Genomic DNA, 13,484 nt, shown 5'->3' with positions numbered 1-13,484 from the left:
TCTGTTCAATACATGATACTGAGAAAACTGGACAGTTACATGCAAAAGAATGACATGGGACCACTTTCTTACACCATTCACAAAAATAAACTCAAAGTGGATTAAAGACCTAAATATGAGGCCTAAAACCATGAAACCCCTTAAAGAAAACATAAGCAATAATCTCTTGGACATTGGCCTTTGCAATATGTTTCTAGAAAAACCTCATTATGCAAGGGAAGCAAAAGCAAAACAACAAAAACAAAACTATTGGGACTACACCAAACAAAAAACAAAAAAGCCACATTTGCACAGTGAAGAAATCCATCAACAATATGAAAAGGCAACCTACTGGTGAGAGAAGATATTTGCAAATGATATATCTGATAAAGGGTTAATACCCATTCTTTTACTTATAAGCTAGTTTTGTATCTATATTTAAGGCAGATTCCTTTTAAGCAGTACATAATGGTGTCTTCATTTTTTTATCCATCCTGACCATCTCTATTAATTAGTGTGTTTAGACCATTTACATTTAATGGGATTGATAAGACTGGTTTTAAATATAATATATTGCTACTTTTTCCCAATTATCTTTTATTTCCCTTTTTATTTTTTTCCTTTATTTTGATTTGAGTATTGTTTATGAGTTCATTTTATCTCCTTTGTTGGATTATTGGCTCTCTCAGTGGTTGCTTCAGTGTTATTGTATATAATAGCTCCACCTTATCACAGCCCACATTGAGGTTACATTCTTCACCTTTATTATAATAACCATCACAATTATACTTATGTTTTTTCCCCCTTCTGGTTTTTTCCCCTTATGTTATAAGCGTTATACATTTTACTTCTACATATATTATATTACTTTTTTAAAAAAGATGTAAATATTAAGAAAAACATTTTTTTACATTTACACATGTAGTTACCATTTTTGGTGCACATCATTCCTTTGGGTAGGTAGAGATTTTTAATTGTTATCATTTTATTTGTGCCTGAAGGATTTTTTAAAACTTATTTTGTATGCTAGGTCTGTTGGAGATGAAGTTTGCTTTTCTACTCTCTACTTAAAATGTTCATTTATGGATTCCTATTCTAACAACTGATTTATTGTTCTTTTCCATTAATTTGATCATCTGAGACATTTCTGGGTCTATTTTTTTAAAGCTTTTTTTATTTTTTTACTTATTTAAAAAATTTTTAACGTTTATTCATTTTTTGAGAGACAGAGAGAGACAGAGTGTGAGTGGGGGAGTGGCAGAGAGAGAGGGAGACAGAATCCGATGCAGGCTTCAAGCTCTGAACAGACAGCACAGAGCAGGACATGGGGCTCAAACTCATGGACCATGAGATCTTGACCTGAGCTGAAGTTGGATACTTAACCCATTGAGCCACCCAGGCGCCCCTTTAAAGCTTTTTTTAAATGTTTATTTATTTTTGAGAGAGAGACAGAGACAGAGAGTGAGCAGGGGAGGGGCAGAGAGAGAGGGAGAAACAGAATCTGAAGCAGGCTCCAGGCTCCAGGCTCCAAGCTGTCAGCACAGAGCCCGATGTGGGGCCTGAACTCACGAACCGTGAGATCATGACCTGAGCCAAAGTCAGATGCTCAACCAACTGAGCCACCCAAGGGCCCCATTTCTGGGTTTATTTTTAAGGATTATGTTTCTCCTCATTTTGGCCACATTTTCTTGCTTTTTTGCATGCCTGTTTTTCACTGGAGGCCAGGCATTGTGAATTTTACCTTATTATATAAAGGTATTTCATATAAATAATGCAAGCATTTTTCTGGGATTCAGCCATATGTAAGAATTTAACCTTTTGGGTCTTGCTTTTAAACTCTGTTAGGCAGGGCCAGAATAACATTTCATATAACCCTAATTTTTCCTACTATTGAGGCAACTCTTCTGAGTACTCTCTCCAATATCCTGTAACTATGAGGCCTTCCACTACGGCTGGTGAGAACAGAAACTCTTCTAAGCCCTGTGACACATCCAGGGATTGTTCTTTCAGATCTTTTCTGATCATTCTTTTACCAGCCTCAGTAGGTTCTTCACACGAATGCAATGATAATATTTAGCTAAAGCCTAAAAGGGGCCTTCTGAAGATGTCTGGAGTTTTCTCTGTCTCTCTCTGTCTCAAAAATTATTCCTGAATGCCTAAGAAATTTTAAGAGGATGGATTTTAAGACATAGAAGTATCATAAAATGGAAATGTTCTAATATAATAGCAATTATAATAGTAATTTCCTTTTGTACAAAAGACCCAAAAGAAAATAATTCATTAGTTTCTTTTAGTCAACATGTACTACTAAATGTAAATGATGTGATGTGTTTTGGGTCCAGGAGCAAATGGCCAAGAAAGAATTCTTGAAATGTCTTTGGTGCAAAAAAGGTGGTTTTGTTAAAGCATGGGGACAGGACCCAGGGTCAGAAAGAGCTGCATTGGGGCTGTGAGGAGTGACATTATAAACTTTTAAGTTGGGAGGGGATTATGGATAGTGCAAGTCTCTAAAGAACTTGGAAACAAGGTTTCCAGGACCTTGAGGGGCTATCTGCTGTTTAAGTTAAGGTCATTTACTACTATCTAGTAAAACTTTGGTCATGAGACCCTTCAGATGTCTATCAGTGGGTCATATATTTGGAGGATGATTGCTAACATATATCTTGGGAATTAGAGATAAAGGAAGCTTCCAAAGGGATTTTTATAAGTTAAAGAAGACTTGCAGACCCTGAAGGTCAGGCTAAGGTGAAGCTAAGGTTGCCTTTTGCCTCTAGTTAAGAATTAACATCCAGGCAGCTTCACTCCTGGAGGAGATCACTCTGGCTGTCTCAAGTACTTGTCAATGGGCTGCAAGTTGTAAGGAAATGTAATTTTTTTCTACATTTCTTTTGCCTTTGTTCTCTACATCAATAAACAATTATTTGATATTGTTTTAAGTATTGGATAGATATATAAGAACTACTTTTTTTTGTTTGTGTTTTTACCTCGAACAGCTACAATATAAGTGCACAGAAATATTGGAAATGATCCACTTTAGAAAATGATGATGTTGAGGAGGAAAAACCATCCCTTATCCTTTAAAATTCATCTAGTTTGTCTAAGAATCAAATTGACATGAGACAGATTAACAGAAAATCAAAGTTTAGTAGTATGTATACCTCCTGTATGTATGGGAGAAACCTAGAGAAAATGACTAACTCCCCACCTTGTCACCTTAAATAAACTAGGTATGATAGACAGGGAGACCCTAGCAACAAGACCTGTTTGATCAAAATCCTCTATGTCCCATTGTTTCTGATTGACACAGTAAACATTTGTTTACCATTTACCTTTTTTCTTTTTCAGCTTCCTATGAATTTCATTTTTTCCTTTTGAAGTCCCAGTCTCTCTTCTCCTTAGTTCAGACATATATACCTCATTTGATCTTATGGTATTCGGAATTTCATATGTGTATGTATTCCCTATATGTGTACATTTAAATTTGATTACTCCTATTAATCTGTCTTGTGTCAGTTTGATTCTTAGTCCAGCTAGAAGGACCTTTGAAGGGGACAGGAAATTCTTCTTCCCTGACACTGGTCACACGCTTAGAAGATTACCTATTGTCCATCAGTCTTCAGTTCTTTTCAGCCATACTTCTCTTCCTTCATTATCTAACATAAGAATTCATCTTTTAAAACCTGCCTAACCCAAACTGATGTGTCTATCTGTAGAATTTGGAATATATATTAGATCCTAATAATTATAAAATATGGAATGGAGTTATGAGATAATCTGAAGAAGATTCAGGTACACGGGACTTAGTTGTGTGGGGAAGCACACAAACCACTAGATCATGTATCTTTCAGAATCTTTTCTCCAGTAAACCTGAATGATGGCTTTTGAGCATAAAGCCAATAATTCTTTTGTATTTTATCTCTATCTCATTAATAGAATAAAAGGATACTAGGAAAATATATTTTAATCTTCAAGTTCCTTGCAATTGGTAGCAGATAATATTGGGGGTCTGTGTTGGGAAATGTTCCTAGATGGACTATGTGCCTCAATTATAGTTGCTTTTTATCTGTTGGAGATGCCTCTTACCTATAGGAGCTTTTACACATACCAGGACAGAAACAATAGAATGAAAGCACATTCTACCAGACAGCTTGATTGGGAAAATTACATTTGTAGGCATTTTTCATACAGTGTTTGCCAAGTTCTATCTGTTACTAGCTGTCTTCAGAAAGTGACATATAGTCCTATTGGATCACAAAGTCTCTTTAAGTTTCAGAATGAGTTTCACCCTTGAGTAACCAGGAAAAGACAAGGAATTTTCCGACTGACTTTTGGGTCCTTTGTTCTTGGCTGTGAACTATCCTTTGGGTCCTTTGTTCTTGGCTGTGAACTATGCTGTTAAACCCCGTCTGGACTTGGCCGTTCAAATTGGTGCTGGGTGAAATGCAGAGACCCTGGGCCCTGAGGCCTCAATACAGCCTGTCCCAAAAATGTTGCCAAAGGTTCTAAGTCTCCTTATGAGAAAGAACTCAAGGACACGCACAACATAGAGGATGAGCAATGCAAGCAGGAAAGTTTATTAAAGCAAAAGTACACTCTTAAGATGCATAAGTGGGTGAACTCAAGGGAGAGAGAGAAAGAGCTGTATGTCCTGGAGCTCGGGTTTTTATCTTCTATAGACAGTTGTTAACTAGGGGGTGGAACATTCATTACTTGCAGCAGGAATGTCTTGGAAACAGGGTTTCAAGCCTTTTCTTCCTTATCTGGCAGGGGTTTCTGGGCTACTTTGTCAGCCATCTTGGGCCTGTCTGGTCTGATCTAGCTTCTTGTGGTTTTGTTTTGGAGTACTGCCAGGTCTCTGACTTTCCTAATAGCTGGCCATGAGTTCCTCTTTGATGCCCTCCACACATCCTGTTGGGACCTAACTAACTGCCTCAGACAAAATCTTTCTTAGTAATTCCACAAATTATTTCTGTCATACCTTCTTCTAGCTACATTTTTCTTTTTTAAAAAATACGTCTTTTAAAAAAAATTTATTTAGAGAGAGGGGGAGTGCAAGGAGGAGAGGGGCAGAGAGAGGGAGGGAATCAGACACTTAAGTGACTGAGCCACACAGGTGTTCCCCTAGCTGCATTTTTCTTAGGTTATCAATAAAGCTAAAGTTCCCCTTGAGTCAAATTTTCCTATTCCTTTTCAGAATTACAAATATGGACAAGTTCATTTTCTTTAGTGTTCCCAACAGTTCCAGCTTCACTTTACAATTGCTCTGTCCCCAATTCTGGTCATCACTGCCCCTACCTACAGCCCAGGTGAAAACATGGCTGTCAGGGCATGAAGTGTGCATGCCCAGTGACACCCCCCCCCTGTGGTGCCCATGACCCCAACCACAGTACATGGGATACAATTAGAGATAGGCAGAGGGAACAACACTCTTTCCTTTGTTTTTAGTTACTTTCTCTAAAAGCCTAAACCTAGATCTATCATAAAGACCAAACTGTTTCTTGGTCTTAAAAAATTGGTATTTATTTATGGATATTGTTTCAAAAATTATCAGTTTATATGATAAAATCATCTTTTTCTCTTCCAGAAAGGATAATTATTTTTATGTGTAGATTAATACACAAAATCAAACTACTACAATAAAGTTTACACTTCTAAGACAAGTTTTTATTTCATAGTATAGTTTTACCAATAAGAAGAAAGGGTATTTTTCTGGAATATCCCCCCTTATGTTTTATATGATAATTATATATTTTTCTGGACAGGTTCTATTGAGCTATATTAAAATATGATAAAATGGCATTGTGGTATTATTAATTTTTTCCCCATGCTTCATTTCTCCCAAATCAGAAAGAATCTTAGGGTAAAATTGAAATCTAATTTATGTTGAAAGTTGGTGTGTCAAATTCAATTCTATTTGTGGATATGAAACAGAAGGATTTCTTCCCTTCGCTTTAATGTGTCACAATTATTTTTAAAAACTTCTAAACCCCTAGTGAAAATAAAAATGAACAGCAAGTCGTGATTCTCAATTGTGTCTATAGGACTAAGGACATTAAATGCACCCTAAATGTGAAGAGTGGTTAAGATTTAATTGAGTTTCTTGCATCAGGAAGCATTCCTAAAAGTGGAAAACACATCCAACTACCAATGATTGGGGGCAGTAGTAGTACGAGTGCTAGTGATCTTACCACCCGAACTAGCAAACCAATTACTATGTGCCAGGCATTGTGCTACATATGTCCATTTAATCCTCACAAGTCTGTATCTGTTTTGTAGATGATGACACTCAGGCTTTCAGAGATTATGTAATGTTCCCAGGGTCACAAAGCATGGGAGTGATAGCACCAGGCGTTGAATCCAACCTCTGACTCCAACATAAATGCTGTTTCCTCAAGTACACAATCTAACACATTGCAGACTCTTGATAATGTTGTATTGAGTAACTGACTGCCTCCTGTCTGCAGATGTCTTTTTGCAGTGTGATACTGATGAAGTACACAAAGTATAGTTACTGTTGATTCTCCCTTTTCCACACTGGCAGTTCCCTGTGTTTCCTGCAACATATTCTTCATGTAGCATTTAAGTGATTTTTAAATGTGTAAGTTAGATCACATTGCTCCCCTGCTTTAAACCCTCCAACTCCTTCTTGCTTCTTAGAATAACATTTTGCACATAACAGAAAAATAAAATAATGATCTCCAAAACTTTTTATCTTCAAATTTGTTACCCCTTGATATATCACTTGAACTCCACTGTTCTTCCTCTTCCCATCACATGATGAGATGAGCCTCACCAAGCTTCTTTTTGTACTTCTGAAGGTACAAAATTCATTGTTTTAAAGGTCTTTTTTCCTGCTATCCCTTATGCTGGAACATTCTTTTTTGTCCTCCCCAAGTCTGGCCCCTTCTCAACATTTATATTAACACAAATACCTACCCTCTATACAAAGAAGCCTATTTAAAGTGTATTCCTAGAATAATTTTCTATCACATAACCCTGTTTCCCCCCGCACCTTTATTATTAGATAGCACTATTTTATATAAAGTTTTATGTTAGCTTACATGTAGACTTCTTTGTTTCATATTAGTTTATTTGTGGCTGGGATTTCTAGTAGATTAAAAATCTATTAGAAATAAGCTCCCTTCCTAAAAAACAAATAATCCAGTGAAGAAATGGGTGAAAGACATGAATAGACACTTCTCCAAAGAAGACATCCAGATGGCCAACTGACACATGAAAAAATACTCAACATCACTCATCATCAGGGAAATACAAATCAAAACCACAATGAGATATCACCTTACACCTGTCAGAATGGCTACATTAACAACTCAGGCAACAACAGATGTTGGCGAGGATGCGGAGAAAGAGGATCTCTTTTGCATTGTTGGTGGGAATGCAAGCTGGTGCAGCCACTCTGGAAAACAGTATAGAGGTTCCTCAAAAAATTAAAAATAGAATTACCCTATGACCCAGCAATTGCACTACTAGGCATTTATTCACGGGATACAGGTGTGCTATTTCAAAGGGACACAAGCACCCCCATGTTTTCAGCAACACTATCAACAATAGCCAAAGTATGGAAAGTGCCCAAATGTCCATCGATGGATGGATGGATAAAGAAGATGTGGTATATATATATAATGGAATATTACTCAGCAATCAAAAAGAATGAAATCTTGCCATTTGCAACTATGTGGATGGAACTGAAGGGTATTATGCTAAGTGAAATTAGTCAGAGAAAGAAAAAAAATCATATGACTTCACTCATATGAGGACTTTAAGAGGCAAAACAGATGAACCTAAGGGAAGGGAAACAAAAATATTATAAAAACAGGGAGGGGACAAAACAGAAGAGACTCATAAATATGGAGAACTGAGGGTTACTGGAGGGATTGTGGGAGGGGGAATGGGCTAAATGGGTAAGGAGCACTAAGGAATCTACTCCTGAAATCATTGTTGCACTATATGCTAACTAATTTGGATGTAAATTTTAAAAAATAAAATTAAAAACAAAAAGAATAAGCTCCCTTAAGGCAGGAATTTGTCTTATTTATAGAACAACTTTGGACACATAATAGACTTGCACCAAGTAATCATTTAATGGGTGTATTAATAAACAAAGGAAGGTATTTTGTATGATTGGAACCAAAAGCACTAAAATATCCCATAGGAAAAATAGAGATTAGAATATAAACTTGATATCAAATGAATGGACTTTCTATTTTCTTTTAAAGATTTCAATCTTTTTGAATAAAAGAGATTTTAATTAATCAACTTAAATATTTTTTCATCAGAAATACATAAGATTAATTTCAGAAGTTTAAGTATGCATTTAAAACTCTATCTTAAATTGAGGCATATTGTCCACAGAATACAACATAAATTTTAAGAGCGTTATTTGATGAATTTTATATATGTATACACCTGCACACAACAATGTTTCCATCACTCTTCCAGAAGTTTCCTCATGACCCTTGATTAACAGTACCATACCTTCATAGCCTCTATTTTAACTTCTAGCCCCACTGATTACTTCTGTCTGTTGTTTTTTGTTTTTATTTTAAAGGTTCTTTTCCACCCTATTTTTCAATTCCTCTAAATTACATAAGATAAATTTTGCCTCAGTGTCAGTACCAAGAAGCAAAATCTAAGAAAAACCCTCAAAGTTCAGTTTATTCTGACTCTTAAAGAACCAAAAATGTGTCTTAGTCATCTTAGTTATAAATTTAAAACTCAGAACACTATTTTCACCTATCTGGAGGAAAACATATCTTATATAGCAAGATGGAAGTATATAAATATCATCTTTCATGTCTTATGAACTTAGTTGATATTTACCGATATAATTATTATACAGTTATGCATTTTAATCATCTTTTAAAATATTTTATAGAGTAAGCAAAAATCAGTATTTATACAAAAGCCAAAACATCTCTGGGATGTTTGTTACATGCATGTGGCACCTGCAGGATATTTCTTATAGCTTTTATAGGCTTTTATGTCTTGAGTATCTTAGTAACTTGACATTCAATTTTCTTTTTCACTTTTGGCTTTAAAAAGAGACAACCAAATAGGTTTATCATATGAAGCCACTGAGATTTAAAATATTTAATATAAATCATTTTAAAAGAAAAATACAGTGGTGTATTTGGTACTGATTTATAAAGAGATGTTTGCGACCTTCTTGAAATTTTTCAAAATATTACATGAAATGTCTATTTACATCACTATTCCTTTGTTTGTCCTTGATCTTTTTATATCCCATGATTACTACTATATAGCAATGCTTGTTCTAATGTATGTCCTTTATAAAACATAAGCTCACAATTCAGGTTTATCAAAATAGCAAATCTTTGTTTAGGAAATGCATTATTTCTGAAACTTATGCAAACCCATAATATCGCTCTTTTCATTGGTGGATAGATCTCCAAGAGAGTAAGCACAGATGTAGAAGTTAAGATTTATGTACAACTTAGAAGACCTACTTACAGTCTACGAACAGTGCCCTTGGGAAGGGAATTGCTCTATACCTCCTAAGTTCAACATTGAGTTCATTTCATAAAGCAGCATGTATAAACCTTCAAGGCTTAATGAAATAATGGGCCCTTTGAGGAAGCCTACACTCATTTGTCACTCATAGTTCACTCAAACACTAGGAGGGTTGAAAATATTTCTGTCTCAGATTTAGATGCATTAAAAACCTGGTCTTCAGAATGAAGTTAATGAAACATCTGATTCACTCCGTTGGCTTCATCAAAATGCAATTTCCTGGGTTCACTCCAGATCTAGTGAATAACATGTCAGTGAGTGGGCGGCCTGGAGTCTGCATTTTGATTAAGTTCCTCAGGTGCTTCATATGCCTTTTGAAGATAGAGAGGTGACACATACTTTTCACGTTTATGTGTCCTCCAAAGTAACATTTTAGCTTAAAAGTGTGAAAACCAGATATGATTTGGATAAACATGTTGGGAAATTGTACTATATATGGTATCTTGGGTATTTAGGAGCTGGGGGTTTACCTCTATAAAATGCCTGCATGGTGGATGCTTTATACATATAATTTAATATAATCCTAACCATAATCTTATGGGAATAGGTATCATTATATCAGTTTTTTTTTTTTAACGTTTATTTATTTTTGAGACAGAGAGAGACAGAGCATGAACGGGGAGGGGCAGAGAGAGAGGGAGACACAGAATCGGAAACAGGCTCCAGGCTCCGAGCCATCAGCCCAGAGCCCGACGCGGGGCTCGAACTCACGGACCGCGAGATCGTGACCTGGCTGAAGTCGGACGCTCAACCGACTGCGCCACCCAGGCGCCCCTCATTATATCAGTTTTATGGATAAGAGAACAAGCTCAAAGATGTTAAATAACCTTATCTGAGTTACACAGATAATAACTGGAAAATTTGAAAAAGCAATTCATTATATCAAACTTTAAAGCTTTTTCTACTATATTAGGTTGCTGGCTTGGATGGAGCAGAGGAAGCAATACTTTTTTGAAACAAACTCATGCTAACCAATAAGCACTTGCTCTATCAGTTAGTAGAACAAACTGGTAAGGGAGAAATTCTTACACCAACTTCATAGATGAGACACAGAGAGGTTAGGTACCTTGCTGATAAACTCATTTTTATTCATCCATTTATGTACATATATATTTATTTCCATATTAAAAGGCTACAGAGGACTGAATATGAGGTTGAATAAAGCATGCCTTGTCTCTGCCCTCATGGAGATTGTAGACTAGCTTAAGAGACACCATAATTTGTGATAAATGCTGTCAGAACAAAAATAACAGGAGAAAGCTAAGTTGGAACTCAAAGAAGGCTTATCCAGAGAAGTGACACTTGAGCTAAGACACAAAGTCTGAGTAAGATTCACAATGTAAAAAGTGAGAGGAAAAGCATTCTGGGCAGAGGGAATATCATGTGAAAAGTTTATGAGGTAGAAACAACTTGCACTTTCAGGAACTGGAAGGACAGTGTGGCCATCATGGAGGACAAGGAGTGAATGGTACTGATGCTGGAATCAGTAGATATGACTGAGGTCCCTGATGGCAAAATCAAAGATTCTTGGCAATGCTTCTATGTCAAAAGACAGAGAAAGAGATCCATTTTGCATATTAAAAGATCATTCTGGGTGTTCTGTAGATAGACCCACTTTGTTGTGGTGTGGTTCAAATGAGAACAATGCATAAAATTAATTGAGAGTGGCAACAGAAATGTAGAAATGGAGAGTAATTTTAAAAATAAGTGGATTTAGAATCAGCAGGGCTTCATACTGATGGGGTGAAGACGTAATGACAAAGCTATGTAGAAAATGATTTCTAACTTTCTGTCTTAGAAACTGGATGAAGAGAGACTAGAGGGCCATATGCTGAGGAAAGGAACATTATAGAGGAAAAGGTTGAAATATGGAACCTGGGGCTTTGGTGGAAATATATACGGGTGGGCTTCCTGAGCACAAAGATCATATTTTAATCCATGGCAATAATAGAGCTCACCTGAAGAGACCGCCTAGAATGAGAAACAAAGAAAGCCCAAGAGGTTAAGCAGGAAGGGAGCCAGGAAGTGAGACTAATCAGGAGAAGCCAGAGACATACAGGAAATCAGAAGCGTCATGGTGTCATGGAAACCAAAGAAAGAGGGAATTTCAAGGATGGGATGGTCAGTCGTTGAGTGTTTCAGCAAGGGCCAACAAGGTGCGAAGGGAACAGTGTTCTCGATTTGATCAAACCCCAGGGACAGTTTCAGGCCTGTTCTACTTCTAAAAATCTTGGCAGTAAAAGTACATAGGGAATCAGGGTAAAATTTGGAGATTTGGAGTTAGGGGAGCATACTTTTTAGAGCTCTGTAGTAGAGTCTATTCAAATACTAATGGGAAGAGTACAAAAAGGAGGAAGATTAATGATCTGCCAAAAATAATAGGTAAAGGGAGGATAAACATTTTTGAGAAGATGAGAACAGGTGGAGGAACTTTGGCAGAAGAAAGGACACTTTTCCCATTCAAACGGAGGGAATAATAAAGGACGACAATGGTGGTAGCTAACACTGTTTTGCTATACACTACCATTTTTGATGAGTGGCAATGTATATGTACGTTGTGTTATATGTAAGTATGTGTTATATGTACATGTGTGTTATATGAATGTTATCTTAATATATATTAATTTGATTAATACATTAACCTTCCTAATAACTTTCTAAGATTGGTATTCTTATTGCCACTTTATGTATGGGTGCAAGAAGTATAAGCGATTTGCCTAGGTCGCACAACTAGGGAGTGAAGAAATGGGATCTGACACAGAGCCTAAGCCAAGAACTGCAGACCTCCTGGTAGGAAAGTGAATTCCTTCTTATCTGAGTACTTCTACCTACGTGATGTACAAGGCGAAGGCATGGACTAAAGGGTGCAGGGATGGTAGTGGTTAAAGAGATAAAGAGAGATTTTAAAGTGTATGAAATAGTGGCTAGAGAACATGGGAAAGCATGCTTACAGGTGAAGGGTGAGATAGATGCTCATGTGGTGGTCGGTCCTCATTTGCGTTTTGTGAGAAGTAACTTAACAGTGATACCAGTCAGCCTGGTTTTGTGACCTTCCATAAGGTATTCCATAAGATGCAATATGAATCTAGGTAAAAGAAAGTGAATAGTTGGGTTCACTCAGGGCCAGAGCGTTTTGGGTTTTATTTTGTTTTGGCAAGGAAGTTGGAAGTCGACGATATTTGCGAAGGAGTAGCAAATCAAGAGTGTACTCGCTTTGGAAGCACATACACTAAAATTGGAACGACACAGAGAAGACTAGCATGGCCCCTGCACAAATCAAGAGTGTAAACCTAAATCTATCTACATTTTATCCAGCCCCACTGCATTGCCACTAAGAATTATTGGATTACTCTGAGTGAGCAAAAAATTTAATAATGATGCATCAAACCATAATTCTGTAAGATTAAAACAAGAAAAAATATTTAAAAAGAGGGAACTAAAATAGCTACCTAGCTAGTTACTCATAATATAATAATATGCTGTGATTGGGGAAGTACTAGAAAGTCTTCTAATTTACAACAGTATGTCTGAATGTATTTACACTTGGAGAATTTTCCAGGATTGCTAGTAATATTATGCCCCAAGCACATTGCTGAGATTTCCTGTATTTTTTCCAGAGCATTTAACTTTCGAAGTAAACTGCATTTTCCTATACATTTGCTATATTTTCCCTTAAATTCTTTGTTTTCTTAAAACTATTTCACATATCTATTTCATCCTTGCTAATGGACACCAGCAAAGTTACAATTTCATGGACATTAATGTTGATTAAAATAGATTTTCTATCATTTATGTAGGAAAGACATGATACATAATTGCTCATAAAATTTAAGCAGCAATGGTGTGTAAATTGATTCCTTTAAGAGAAATGTGCAGTTTTAAGGTCACTATTTCATGCATGCATCATTCATTACCCATGGTGACACTATATTGCCTATTCAAAGTTATCTCAA

The 13,484-nt window shown here is 36.3% G+C and overlaps 1 non-coding gene across 1 annotated transcript; it reads left to right on the top strand.

Annotated features, from left to right (window-relative positions):
• Nucleotides 1-12,736: 12,736 nt before the first annotated feature.
• Nucleotides 12,737-12,841, top strand: LOC125171399 (U6 spliceosomal RNA). The gene has a single exon (XR_007154315.1). It is a non-coding gene; the product is annotated as a U6 spliceosomal RNA (small nuclear RNA).
• Nucleotides 12,842-13,484: the final 643 nt, after the last annotated feature.

Source organism: Prionailurus viverrinus, chromosome B4, assembly GCF_022837055.1.
Source record: "Prionailurus viverrinus isolate Anna chromosome B4, UM_Priviv_1.0, whole genome shotgun sequence".
Taxonomy (NCBI): Eukaryota; Metazoa; Chordata; class Mammalia; order Carnivora; family Felidae; genus Prionailurus; species Prionailurus viverrinus.
Note: the sequence above shows the minus strand (reverse complement) of the source record. Positions and strands in the feature narration are given on the sequence as shown.